Source organism: Seriola aureovittata, chromosome 9 (genome assembly GCF_021018895.1).
Source record: "Seriola aureovittata isolate HTS-2021-v1 ecotype China chromosome 9, ASM2101889v1, whole genome shotgun sequence".
Classification (NCBI taxonomy): domain Eukaryota; kingdom Metazoa; phylum Chordata; class Actinopteri; order Carangiformes; family Carangidae; genus Seriola; species Seriola aureovittata.
This window is the reverse complement of record NC_079372.1, coordinates 28,584,351-28,596,660: the sequence shown is the minus strand read 5'-3', so window position 1 is coordinate 28,596,660 and position 12,310 is coordinate 28,584,351. Positions and strand designations below refer to the sequence as shown.

Below are 12,310 nucleotides of genomic sequence, written 5' to 3'. Positions count from 1 at the left end.
ACTTTGTCAATGAGGCTGTTGCTTTTTTAATCTCGACTTAATGACTGTTTCTATATGATATATATATATTACATACACATATGTACATGTGTGTATGATGCAGGCCACAGATTAAAATGCACTGGAGAGGCTCAGTTTGCATGAAGTCAGTGAGCAGCAGGAGTTGAAGAGGTTTTTGGCCAAAATGCTTTAAATTTAAAATGAATGAAGTTCATCATATAAAGTCCAGATGTTTCCAGCTGTTGAAGTGAATCGTTTCTTCCACTGGAGACGAGGCTGATTCTGTGTTTTGGAACAAACCCTCATTCAAATCTTGCTGTGTTTTTTTCTAATTGTAACACACTGTATAATAGCATTAGCATAGCATTGCTAACAACACTTGATGAAAATACAGAAATCCAGATCTTTTATTTATCTCAGAGTATTTATAGGAATGAATCTGCAGTATAATGTTGAGGCACTTTCTCTACAGAAACCAGTCACATGGTTTGACTGTTGATGCTCAGACACATGAAGAGTCATGATGACAGTGCGATGCACAGCGGGTCAGATCACAGATCGATGACTGACCGTGTTTCTGAGGTGATGTTGGAGAGCGTGTCGCTCCGGTGTGAATCAGTCAGAACGCTGGATGTTTGAACGTCTCATGGTTTCACTTCAGTTCCAGCTGCAACTTTGAGGAAAATCAACTTCTCCTTCCTCAGATTTACTTTTCAGGAACTTTGACTTTCATCTTTTTAAGAATCAAATCAGACGTGTAGTTTCCTCCTTCAGAAAACCTCCGTTTGTTCACAACATGTTTGAAGGTTAAATCCCAGGAATCAGGTTTCTGAGGAAGAACTCAGATTCATTTGAGCAAGAGTTCAACAGTTTCTTTGATTAGATTATTATGGGAATGTGTGGAATGTATGTACGTCTATTATTGGAATGTGGTCCAGTGTTTGTGCCTTATTACTATGGTGTGTGTGTGTGTGTGTGTGTGTGTGTGTGTGTGTGTGTGTGTTTTGATAGAGGTGAACTGCATTAAGCAGATGTGTTACTCTGGTTTTCTGTTGTCACATCTGTTTCTATATCTGCTTCAGTAAGTCTCTCTGTCTCTCTCTCTGTGTCTCTCTCTCTGTCTCTCTCTCTCTGTCTCTCTCTCTGTCTCTCTCTCTGTCTCTCTCTCTCTGTCTCTCTCTCTCTCTCTCTCTGAGCAGATGTAGGTCAAACACACGTCCTCAGATTCAGCTCCTTGAGTCACTTGTTGTTGTGGTTTGTCCACAGACGTCCTCAGTAGAGACCGGAGCCGTGTGTCTGTTTGCTGCTGTAACGTCAGAGTGACTGTTTGTTTGATTAAGAACCAGATGTGAGTCCGTCACTGTTCCTGTCAGTTAGTGAAGGGCTGCGTTCCATGTCCTTATTTGTACTTGTTAAATGCTGGGAGGCTTTTGTAAAGGGGCCAATAGGTTTGAGACTTTATGAGTTTCTCAAGTTAAAAAACTAAAACAGATGAATTCAACATGTTGAAAAACTTTTGTACAAATTTAGTTTCATCTTGAATCATGGTTCCACATGAACAGATTCAAACGTTACCACGGTTCTTTACTTTCTCTCACAGTCACTCTGTCCTTCAGTCATGTGACACTGTTCATGAAGAAACAAACATGGAGATCTCCGTCTTCGTTTGTCACCTGAGGATTTTCTCTCAGCTGTCATGAGGAACCTCCGGAGATGGATGAAGTGTGAGTGTCCAGACAAACAGAGAACTGTGCTGCTTTATTCATGGCACAGTGGGTTTAATAATAATCAGCCCGAACGTGAACATTGATGAAGTATCATGAATCACATCGTGGACCACACACAGAGAAAAATGTCTTCCTTGTAAAATAACCTGTTGTTTGTTAAATACTGATGACACTTGATCTGATTGGTCCAGTGCTGATACTCAACCAGGAAGTGACAAAAGGTCAAAGTTCAACAATGAGCCATAAACATCAACGTAACTCAGATCCAAACTGATCTGACTCATGACGCTGCGTTCAGCTCCAGTCACTGTTGAATATGTTGAGTCGCAGCATCAGATCATCTGATTCAAGGGACTGAAAATTATAAATAAGATGTTTATACAGTCAGATGTAATAATGGAAATAAAAGTCAAACTGCTTGTTACTAAAATGTTGATAATGTCTATAATCAGAATAAACTCTATGACTGTTGAACTGATCTCCTCCTCAACATGCTTCACTTGTCACTTCATGTTCCGTTTATTATTAAAGTAGATTTATAGAAGACGTTTTATTCAGTCATCATATAAAACAGTAAATATAAATAATATAGACAGAAAAAAGACAGTCAATGGTCTCAGGCTCCGCCCACATTCTTATCAATTAATCCACCTACCAAAAAGAAAACACCTCAGAAAATATCTGTTTTCAAAACAAAAAGGAAATTACATGTTTTAAAATGTATATTCATATTGTTCCTTAATTTAACTCCAACAATAGAAACACATTTAATCCATTTTCTAATGTTACAAACTCCTCTCAGGTCAGATCTACTCTCCTGTAGTGACACGGTCTGGAGTGACTTTCATTCAACTCTTCCACTTTAACTTTTACATTATTTTCATCATTTTATAATAAACTAAATCAGTACATTTCATGGCTTTAGGATTTGAATGATGTGGTTAAACACTGCAGCAGAAGAGAAAAGCATTGTGTGCAACAACACGTCTGTTATGTTTTCATCTTGATTCAAAACAATATAAAGCAATTAATAAAGTTTTTATTAGTTGTATTACCAGAGGAAACTTTTAGTCTTTAGGTCAGAAGAGAAGAGACCTGGACTCGTTGGACCTGGTCTCTGTGCCGCTTCATGAAGACTGAGCCACATCAGCCAGTAGGTGGTGCTGCTGCATCACAGAATCCACTGAAGACAGTCTGAGGCTTATGAATGTGATAGCTGAGTCTCCAGGTCTACACACACACACACACACACACACACACACACACACACACACACAGGAGAGGGATGAATGAACTAAAGATTTGCTCTTTCTTTACTTCCTGTCCCAACACTGAGGTCCTGTGTTGTAATCTCATCACACTCTTTTACCACTGACCCATAAACAATTGACTCTGCAGGAGCGTGTTGTAACTGCTCTGACTCGGCTCTCTACAGAAGAGTGATTCCACAGAAGAAGTAAAGATGCAACAGGGTTTTCAGGCCGGACAGCCGCCATATGTTACAGTCTCATCATCATCACTCTGTTTCTCTCCCTCCTTCCCCTCGTTCATCCTCATGTCAACACCTGATAACGACTGAAGAGGAACCTGGCTCTACCTCAGCAGACAGAGATGTCACACATCCACACACACTACACTCTTCTTTTCCTCTCTCTCTTCTCTGTCTTTGCTTCTGCTCTCTCTGCTCCAGTTTCTCCCCCCTCCCATCTCGCTCTCTGAAATGTGGGCTAGCAGCTCTCCTTGAGACATTTTTGGAGTTCGCTGGAACCACATTAGCAGCGGGTCCCAGAGGACGCCATTTCAAGGAAATCCAAGACCAGAATCCCAACCGCACATGTGAATATTCATCTGTCACTTTGAGTGAGGGCTGGACTTACACTCCTTCATGTTCCTGTGGCTCCAGTGGGAAATCTGTCCTCCAGAAAAGTGCTTTTCCTGTGAGGGAGACACAGACATGAGTCTTATTGCAGGATAATTACCATGAAGTACATACCGCAGTGCTTATTCATAACGAGAGAGAAGAGGAAGTTCACAAGCTAACTGATTTCAGATGATCGACCTCCATCATCTGTCCTGTGAGACTCAGAAATGTCTCACTGATGAGGAGCTGTATTTCCAGGAGTTTGAGTGTGAAGTTGATGGTCCAGCAGAGGGAGCCTGGAGCTCCGTTTCCCTCTGTGTTTGTTGGAAAAGAAGACGAGGCCAATCACAAATGGGTTCGAGGAATTAAATCTGGGCTCGCTGTGGCCATGGCAACGGCTTTACCTCTGTGACAGCTGAAGAATGGAAATGGAAGAGAAGAGACGCTACATGAGCTCTCAGAACAGGAACCTATAGATCCACCGTCCACACTGGCTCATTCCTGCAGGAGAAGCAGGCTGTGGACCGGGAGTCAGACTCAGTGAACAACAACAATTATCAGGTTATAATTCACTGGAAAAATAGGCAGAATTCAGGATTCAGAGGGTCACGTGAAGATTTGATAAAGTTCAGAGGATTCACTGAGGAGAGCTGTGAGGAGGATGGTGGATGGAGGCTGAGGGAGGGAATGAGTGAGCAGTGAGGACAGGAGAGGGAAGTGGGTCAGGAGAAAACCCCATTTTAGGTTTTTCAAGAACCAAAGTGTGTGATCGATGGTCCATTACAGTTACTCATCTGGCAGACGCTTTTATCCAAACCAACTTGCAAGTGAGGGAACTTGGGCTTCAGTGTCTTGCCCAAGGTCACTTTGGCACGCAGACAGGAGGAACTGGGGATTGAGCCACTGGCAATCAATGAACAACCTGCTCTGAGTCTCGTGATCAGTCTGAGACCATGAAAATACTCAGTAAATCCAAAATCACACAGAGTAACAGTTCATTATAATTACATTTATAGTTAACAAGTTTCCTTTCAGATATATATACAGTATAGATATATGTCTGAAAGGAAAATTGTTAACTTTATATGTGTGTGTGTGTGTGTGTGTGTGTACATATATATATATATATATATATATATATGTCTATATGTTATATATGACTATATATGTTTTCCTTTTCGTATGACATCACAGATAGGTTTCCATGGAGATTACTTCACTAACTGCAACACAAAGTATAAGGGACTATGTTCAGTCAGACATGTTGGCTGCTGGAATGTGTTTCATTTCTTATCATAAATTTCTAGTGATCTCTATCTACCTGACAAGGCCAGTGGGTGTGGTGCTTCCCTGAGAGGACTAATATGGCTCTGCCTTCTATCCCGCCTCTACTTACATAACTTTTGTCTATTGGCTGGGGTTTTCTGAACTTGTAGTCTGATTGGCCGCTGTTTCTGTCAGTCAATGTCAAGCGCTTTCTGCTCACTGACTAACCACGCCCCCTCACGCTTGCCAGTGCCAGCGGTTCATTCGTGCGTAAAACTGTGTTGCGCCTCGCCGGGAGTGAGGAAACGTGTTTCCAGTTCGTTCTTACAGGCTCCTCTTGTTGTAATTTGCCGCCATTCTGCTGGAATACGTTGAATAAACGCTTCCGTCGGTCGCGCGGGTTGAACTGACCGGCGGTGTGGCGCAGCGGTGTAAACGCCAAGCTCAGGATTTGTCACCCGGCAGCAGCAGCGGCGGCGGCAGCGGCGGCGGCGGAATACTTGTGTCTTGAGGAGAGTGGAGTTGCTCGGCAGAGTCCAAAAGAAAACAGGCAGTTGCTAACAAGTACTTAGCAAGTCAGCCAGTTAGCCTGTCAGCTAACCTGCTCCCTCCACTGCCACTGTAAGTCCCACCCTCGCTAAGTGCGTGGACGTCGTAAGAGGCTGCAGCGGCGAAGTCGAAGCGTTTCCCTCTAACTTAGCCAGCATCGCTGTACAGCCGGCTGGCAAGCTAATATAGCCGTCTGAACATTAGCTAGGTGACGCTAACGTCAAACCGTTGGCTTTACGTTGTACCAGTGAGTTCTGTGGAGAGATACTGTCGCTACACTGGCAAAGAGACTGGCGAGAAAGAAGAGGCGAAATAAGGGAGAACAAGGAAGACACCGAGCAGGAGGGGACTGGCTAGTTCAGCCGGGGAGACTGAATCGCACGTAAGTGACACACTGTGGGTTAATGTTGAGTTAGCTCACCACACGGCTTACCGCTCCTGTACAACTTGCTGTGCTTGCATAGCAACGTTTATCCGGCCAGCTACTTATCCGGGGCTTAGCTCCTGCAGCCAGTGCGCCATACTACACCGTAAGCTAACGGTGAAGGCTTCCTTGAAGGTGGCACACTAGCTAGCACGATAGCTAACGCCTGGTGGTTTGAAAGTGAGACTGCACTTTTTTTTTTTTTAACCCTAGCCCTATTTGCTGCAGGCATTATTCGTTAGCTAGCGTTAAGTTAGATCGGTAAGTTTAGCCAAGTCTATCTCTGGATTGTAAAGCCCGGTGAGCCAGCTAGTTGACTGGAGTATTAGCTAATTAGCCGCTTCGCTAGCTAGTTCCAACCGGCCACCCACCTAAGTTGACAGCTCAGTTTGTGGCGACGTGAAGCGGCTTCATGACTGAAAGTGACTGTTTATCTTTTCACAGCTAATGTGCAGCTCATATCTGCTGTGTGCAGCTGTGGGGACTGTGTGTTCCCGGGCTCAGCCTCAGATAAAGTGTCCGCTCAGGGACAGTGTCCCAGCAGCACTTCATGTAGGACATTACACTAACCTGCTTATAAATGTCAGTGTAGTATCTTTTCAGCTGTCAGACTTGATGGTCATTTCTTCACTTACCCAGGCGGCCTCAGTGGTCATGCTGAGCCGTCATCGGTCACTCAACACACACAGAGCACTGACACACAGTCAATGTCAGCTGTTTAAATGAACATTAGGCAGTTTATAACCACACACAGGCCTGCAGCAAAACACAAGAGTGACCCAGTACTGAAGCAAATTCTGACACCTCTCTCTCCCTCTGCAGATAGACAGCAAACACCGCCACCGACCACACACAGCCATGAGTATTGAGATACCGGTGGGGTTGACAGAACTGCTGCAGGGCTACACTGTGGAGGTGCTGCGACAGAGGCCGTCAGACCTGGTGGATTTTGCAGTACAATACTTCACCCGTTTGCGGGACACCAGAAATCAGGATGGGGCCGGCGCTGGTGGCAAGACGGCGAAAGGAGTGATGTTTGACGGGGAGCCGATGCAAACAGAGTCCAACGGAGATGATGATGAAGATGATGATTCTGACTTTGAACGTAAGTTGATGTTTTGTTGAAAATGTCTGTACGAGTGAAACTGGACAGAATGAAAGAAGTGTGTGTGTGTGTGTGTGTGTGAGGCCTGATACAGTCTGAATATATCTCATCTCTAAGTGTGTGATGCTCGTCACATTTGCTTCCATACATGTACACTCATAAAATCCCATTGAACAGACAGTTGAGGGAAGCAGCCCTCGTGCTGCTCATCTGATCTCAGGCTCCAGTCACACGTTCTCTCTCACTTTGTGCATTTTGTTAAGTTGAAAAGATTTTGCGCTATGTTCTATAGTCATACAGACATGACCTGCAGATACACAGTGAATAACAGTTACAGTAGTGAAGATCATTTTACATTACTATCAGCAAACAGCCTGTTTTTACCACTAAAACATTTTAATGTGGGAAGTGGAGACTTGTCCCATTTTAACAGGATGTCCCAGGAAGTTAAGAGCTGTGTGTGTGTGTGTGTGTGTGTGTGTGTGTGTGTGTGTGTGTGTGTGTGTGTGTGTGTGTGTGTGTGTGTGTGTATATGGGAAGCTACCACAGAGGTGGTTCTGAGTCCTCTGGCAGGTGTTTATGTGTCAGTCACCAAACTTTACAGATGTGTCGATGAGCCCAAAGATGGCTGTGGTCTGATGTCATAATGTAGTAGTAACTACTGAGCGCTCATGGGTCGGATGGTGAAGTCGTTGCTGAGTGTAGCCGGTGGAAGGTCTGTAGTAATGGTCTGTAACATATCTGTCTGTAGCAGCAGTTCTTCATATTTAAACGTAGGAGTTCAGGTACTGTGTAACCTTTAACCTCTGACTATCATGGCCCCACTCAGTGTGTTGATGTCACGCCTCTCTCATCAGTGTTTGACAGACTGGCAGGAGATGTGAGCTGCTTCATAGCTCAGCTCTCCTGCTGCTGAGAGCAGCGTGGCCCAGATCACATCAGTGTGCTGTGGAGCCAGAGGCTGTTACCGTGTGAATGAGGGTTCTGTGTTTTCTCAATGAGTTGATCTTTGAATCTGTATCAGTGCGTCTCCTGAAACTCAATGATGTACAAGGAACATGTTTAAGCTAGAGACTGAATTTCATTATACTTCCTACTTAGCTGAAGTCATGATTATGGCTCCACAGTGTCTCCTGTCAGTATCGCTACAGACACTGAAGCACTGGTGGAGGAAACATCTGTTCTCAGGGTGAAATATGAAACAGTATTTGTTAGTTTAACCTTCATTTGTATCATTTATAGGTTTACCATATCTATCATGCCCCACATGCAAATGCTCCTCTCTGCTGAGAGCAGTGCTGGCCTGGTAGAGTGGTACACACTGGCTCAGGGTAAATGGGGGATTACACTTTCTGTTTCTATGCTCACACTAGTGGAGTTTGGCTCCTGTCAAACAGCTGTGACCTCAGCTGAGGGAGCAGTGTGTGTGCGTGTGCGTGTGCGTGCGCGCGTGCCTGTAAAAGCAAACAGATGTGCTATGACTTGGATTTCACACCCGTTCAAATTCCAGCCTGGTGATGGCATGAGCCCGTTTCTTCTGGTACGTTCTGATTAGCGATCAGTTGTTGAGCGTTTTCCACGCCTCGTCCAAGGTGGCAATAAAGGACAGGGAGCTGATACTGCTGTGCTCCTGGGGGGGGGGGGGCTTTTTCCTGGATGCTGCTGGTCACACACTTGACATCCATGATATTAGATTATCCAGCCAGGCTTGTATACACTGCCCGAGGCGTTGGGTTGTGTTGGGAAGAACACAGGCCTGTATAGTGAGAGACATCATGTGCTCCTGCCTGACCGCTGTGAAAGCCTGCAGGTGTACACAGTACTATAATGCCACCAGTTCAACAGCACATGCCCCACAACCAGTTTGGTCTTGTGCAGCAAAGACAAAAATAACTTTGTAAACTCGGGACTGGAGAACAGACACAGATATTCATGTTCATGTTCACAGGTGACACATATACAACCTTAATGCTGAATAAAATAACACAGTCACAGAGCCAGGAACATTAATGGTAGTTTGTAAAGGCTGTACCTCATTATACTAGGTTTTGAGACGAGGGTCGTGTAATCACAACGTCGCTGGTTTGAGTCCGGTCGGTGATCGATGTCATCACCTTTCTTTCTCTGCTGTTGTTTAAGCGACATCACACGAGAGGTCGTGAGGTGATGTTGTACTTCGGCCTCTTACCGACGACTGAATCACAGCTGGTGATCTTCAGTGTGACATCTCAAGCGTGATGTTGCTTTTATACAACAGTTCTACGAGCGCCATGTTGGTTAAATAAGCAACAGCAGTTTATGATTTGTTTGTTTATTTCATCAGTTATTTGCTACGACAACACAAGCTGTGTCCCAGGTCGGCTCTCATCCTTCAGAGGCTGTGGAGCGACTACACTCTCATTTCAAAGGCTCCTTCAGGTGCGTCCTTGCTTTCCTGGACAACGAAGGCTCCAACAGGTGGATCCTTCCTGGTCCAACATATCCCCAGATTCATTGCGCTGCAGTAATGAAAGCAAAGAACAGTGACAGAGAGTCTGAGGATTACACTTATACATATATTGTGTTTCAGCTCAGTTCAACAGCTAACGGTACAACTGTTGAAACCAAGAGACTTGAAACAAAAAGCTTATGTGAAAAAACAAAAAAATGGTGTTGTCAAGGTTGGCAACAGGAGCCGCGCTGTGCGACGCAGCAGTAAGGGCGGGAACAGCTGTTAACACACAACGTAAATCCTCCGTAGAGCAGACCGGTGTCAGGACGGAGCTCTGTCTCTACCTGAAGACCTGAGGAAGTCATTTTCTCTCATTTACACTACAGCTCATTAAAACACGTGACTGCTTTTGTCATGAGGTCACCCACTGGAAGTAGGCCAGTGACACTTTGGGTATTGACCCCTTAATTAGGAAATAATGGCCATTGTGAATTTTGTGTTGAGCAGAGACGGGATAGAGCAGCGCTGTAGTTTTATTGGAGCTGAGTTTGTTAAAGAGTGTGCAGGGCATCGAGGTGAAACGCTGGTTGTGCAACATGAAGATGATCTGTCTCTGATATTTCTGTTAGATGTAAAATGTTGTTTTCTTTTATTGGGCTACTTGTTAGATTGTGATGATTCACTGGTGTGCTCTTAACCTTTCATTTGCAGCAGGAAATCTGTGTGTGTGAGTGGACCGGCTCAACGCCTGATATGTAAATGAAGTAGATAGCTGGTTATGTATTCCCATGGACAGTACAGTATCCTCCTAAAACATGACGTCCTATTTTACATGCTTTGTTTCCCTGACTCCTGCAGCGTAAATCCACAGCAGGATCACTACACAGGCCTAAGCTGCTTAACAAAAGCAGCTATTGTTTTGAATACAAACTGTTGTACCTCCATCTTATCTGGGTTTTGAAGTAACTCTTTCTGAGTCGAAGCTTCTGTGGAGAAGAACAATGGTAGGTGAACAGATTAAAGTAAACTCCTGCTGAGTAAAGTCTGGGCTCTGCTCACAACTGGGACTGTAAAACTGAATGCTTAATATCAGGAATCCAGTGAATCCAGGTTTAATGTGTGGTCTTCCATTTCACTCAGTTTTTTTTGTTTAACATGGTTTCAAAACAAGACATGAAACAAGTGTGTTGCACAAACAGTTTATAGCTGTTGCTAATTACTTTACATTTATGTCATTAAAACGGTCAACAACAAAAACAAGACAAAACAAACAACACAGTTGATAATATCCTACAATTAGCTCCAGCTATACAGATGTTCAGTCTGAGTTACAGAGAGGAGCTGGAGATGAACAGTCCATGCTTTAAACACCAACATCACTGACTGACTGAGTGATAAAGTTACACCATTGGTCAGTCTAATGATGTTGAACACAAACATCGACCAACTGTAGAACAGCAACTTGCTAGCTGCAGGAAATATGAAGCAGAGAGAGAAGACATGATGGAAGAAATGAAAAGCTTCAGACCAACAGGAGTAGAGGAGCTGGAGTGTGGTGATGCTCAGTCAGCTTCCTCATGACAATAAGACTGATGAGGAAAATCGTGCAAAACATAGGATGAAAGTTGAAAACTCGAAGAAGAAGAAGATGAACTGACTTTTCAGACTGAGGCTTTAGCAATTTTTTTTGTTTTTCAAAAATGCACCTAGCGCCAAATCTAGTGACTTCCTGGACAAACCTATGCTACTTCCTGTAGAAGAGAGTCACAAGGCTTTCCCTCCACACTCATGTGTTTGTTAATTTAGTCAGATGACGGCAGGGTCATAAAATCAGGATTTTAGCAGCAGGAAGTGACTGCTGGTTAACATGGCGTCTTAATGGGCCACGATTCTGTTTCAAACTGGTTCCAAACAGATAAAGGGCTGAAACCAGCTGACACTTCTCCGACAGGCACCAGCCAGATACCGGGTCTGGACCTGGTGTTGTTTCCTTCTGAGCTCTTCTGTCTAGTGTCAGTGTGAGAGAGACGGGAGGGAGGGATGGATGCCTCTGTGACTGAAGTGAGTGGGGCTGTTTATTAAAAGATGGATGGGGGGACAGGTGAGTCCCTTGAGTGATAATAGAAATGAATTAAAGGTGTTTTTATAAAAGATACAGCAGGGATAAAACAGGCTATAAGAAGAAGTGACGGAGGAAAGAAAAACAGCTCAACAGAACACAGCAGAGTTTATCATCCTGGGAAACATCAGCTGACAGATTTCCCTCCACAACAGTGTCATTTGTTTGGTCCAGTGTTTTCTTCTTCAGGCAGGAGTTTCCTACCTGAGTGTTAGGATGATTATTTATACTGGTAGAGATCCTGTGAAGACTCATAACACCAACAGAAGCTACTACACTGTTTCCTTTCATTGTACAAGTAGGTGCAAATTTTCCCAGATGGTCAGTTTTCATCTTGGACTGAAGTTCTTCTGTTGATGTTGAGCTCTCCAATAAATACGACATAAGGCGCAGTGCTCTGAATACAACCACAGACAACTGTATGACCAAGGCCCTGATACTCAGACACCTCACTAAACAGAGAGTCTGCAAGTCCTGCATCCTGAAGTTTTACAATGGTGATAATATTAGATAAATATATTTTAGTTAATCTAATAATTTAGTTACTTACAACACCCTCAGTCTTCACTGCGTCTGTCTGAGAGACGACACAGGAAACTTCTGTCTCTGTAACTTTACACTCATTTCACCAGCAGCAGAATCATTGATAGATATATAACTAATTTAGATTATTGTTGGTTTTATGGGTTTGAGACAGCAGTGTGTTTACTTGTGTCCACCACTATCAGTGTGACAGTGTCATGCAGCTGTAGATGAACTCTGAAGCTTTATTTTTAGTGTCTGTCCATGTGGCTGCGAGGGTCCACGTGACGACACATTTGTTATCCA

At 44.0% G+C, this 12,310-nt stretch overlaps 1 long non-coding RNA gene across 2 annotated transcripts; it reads right to left on the bottom strand.

Annotated features, from left to right (window-relative positions):
* Positions 1–964: 964 nt before the first annotated feature.
* LOC130175257 (uncharacterized) lies at positions 965–6,128 on the bottom strand. Of its 2 annotated transcripts, none has more exons than XR_008828717.1 (3): positions 5,825–6,128; positions 3,605–3,662; positions 965–2,957 (listed from the first exon to the last, which is right to left on the bottom strand). It is a non-coding gene; the product is annotated as an uncharacterized LOC130175257 (long non-coding RNA). The 2 variants fall into 2 exon arrangements; XR_008828718.1 differs by having other exon boundaries at positions 5,837–6,128.
* Between the last annotated feature and the right edge of the window lie 6,182 nt (positions 6,129–12,310).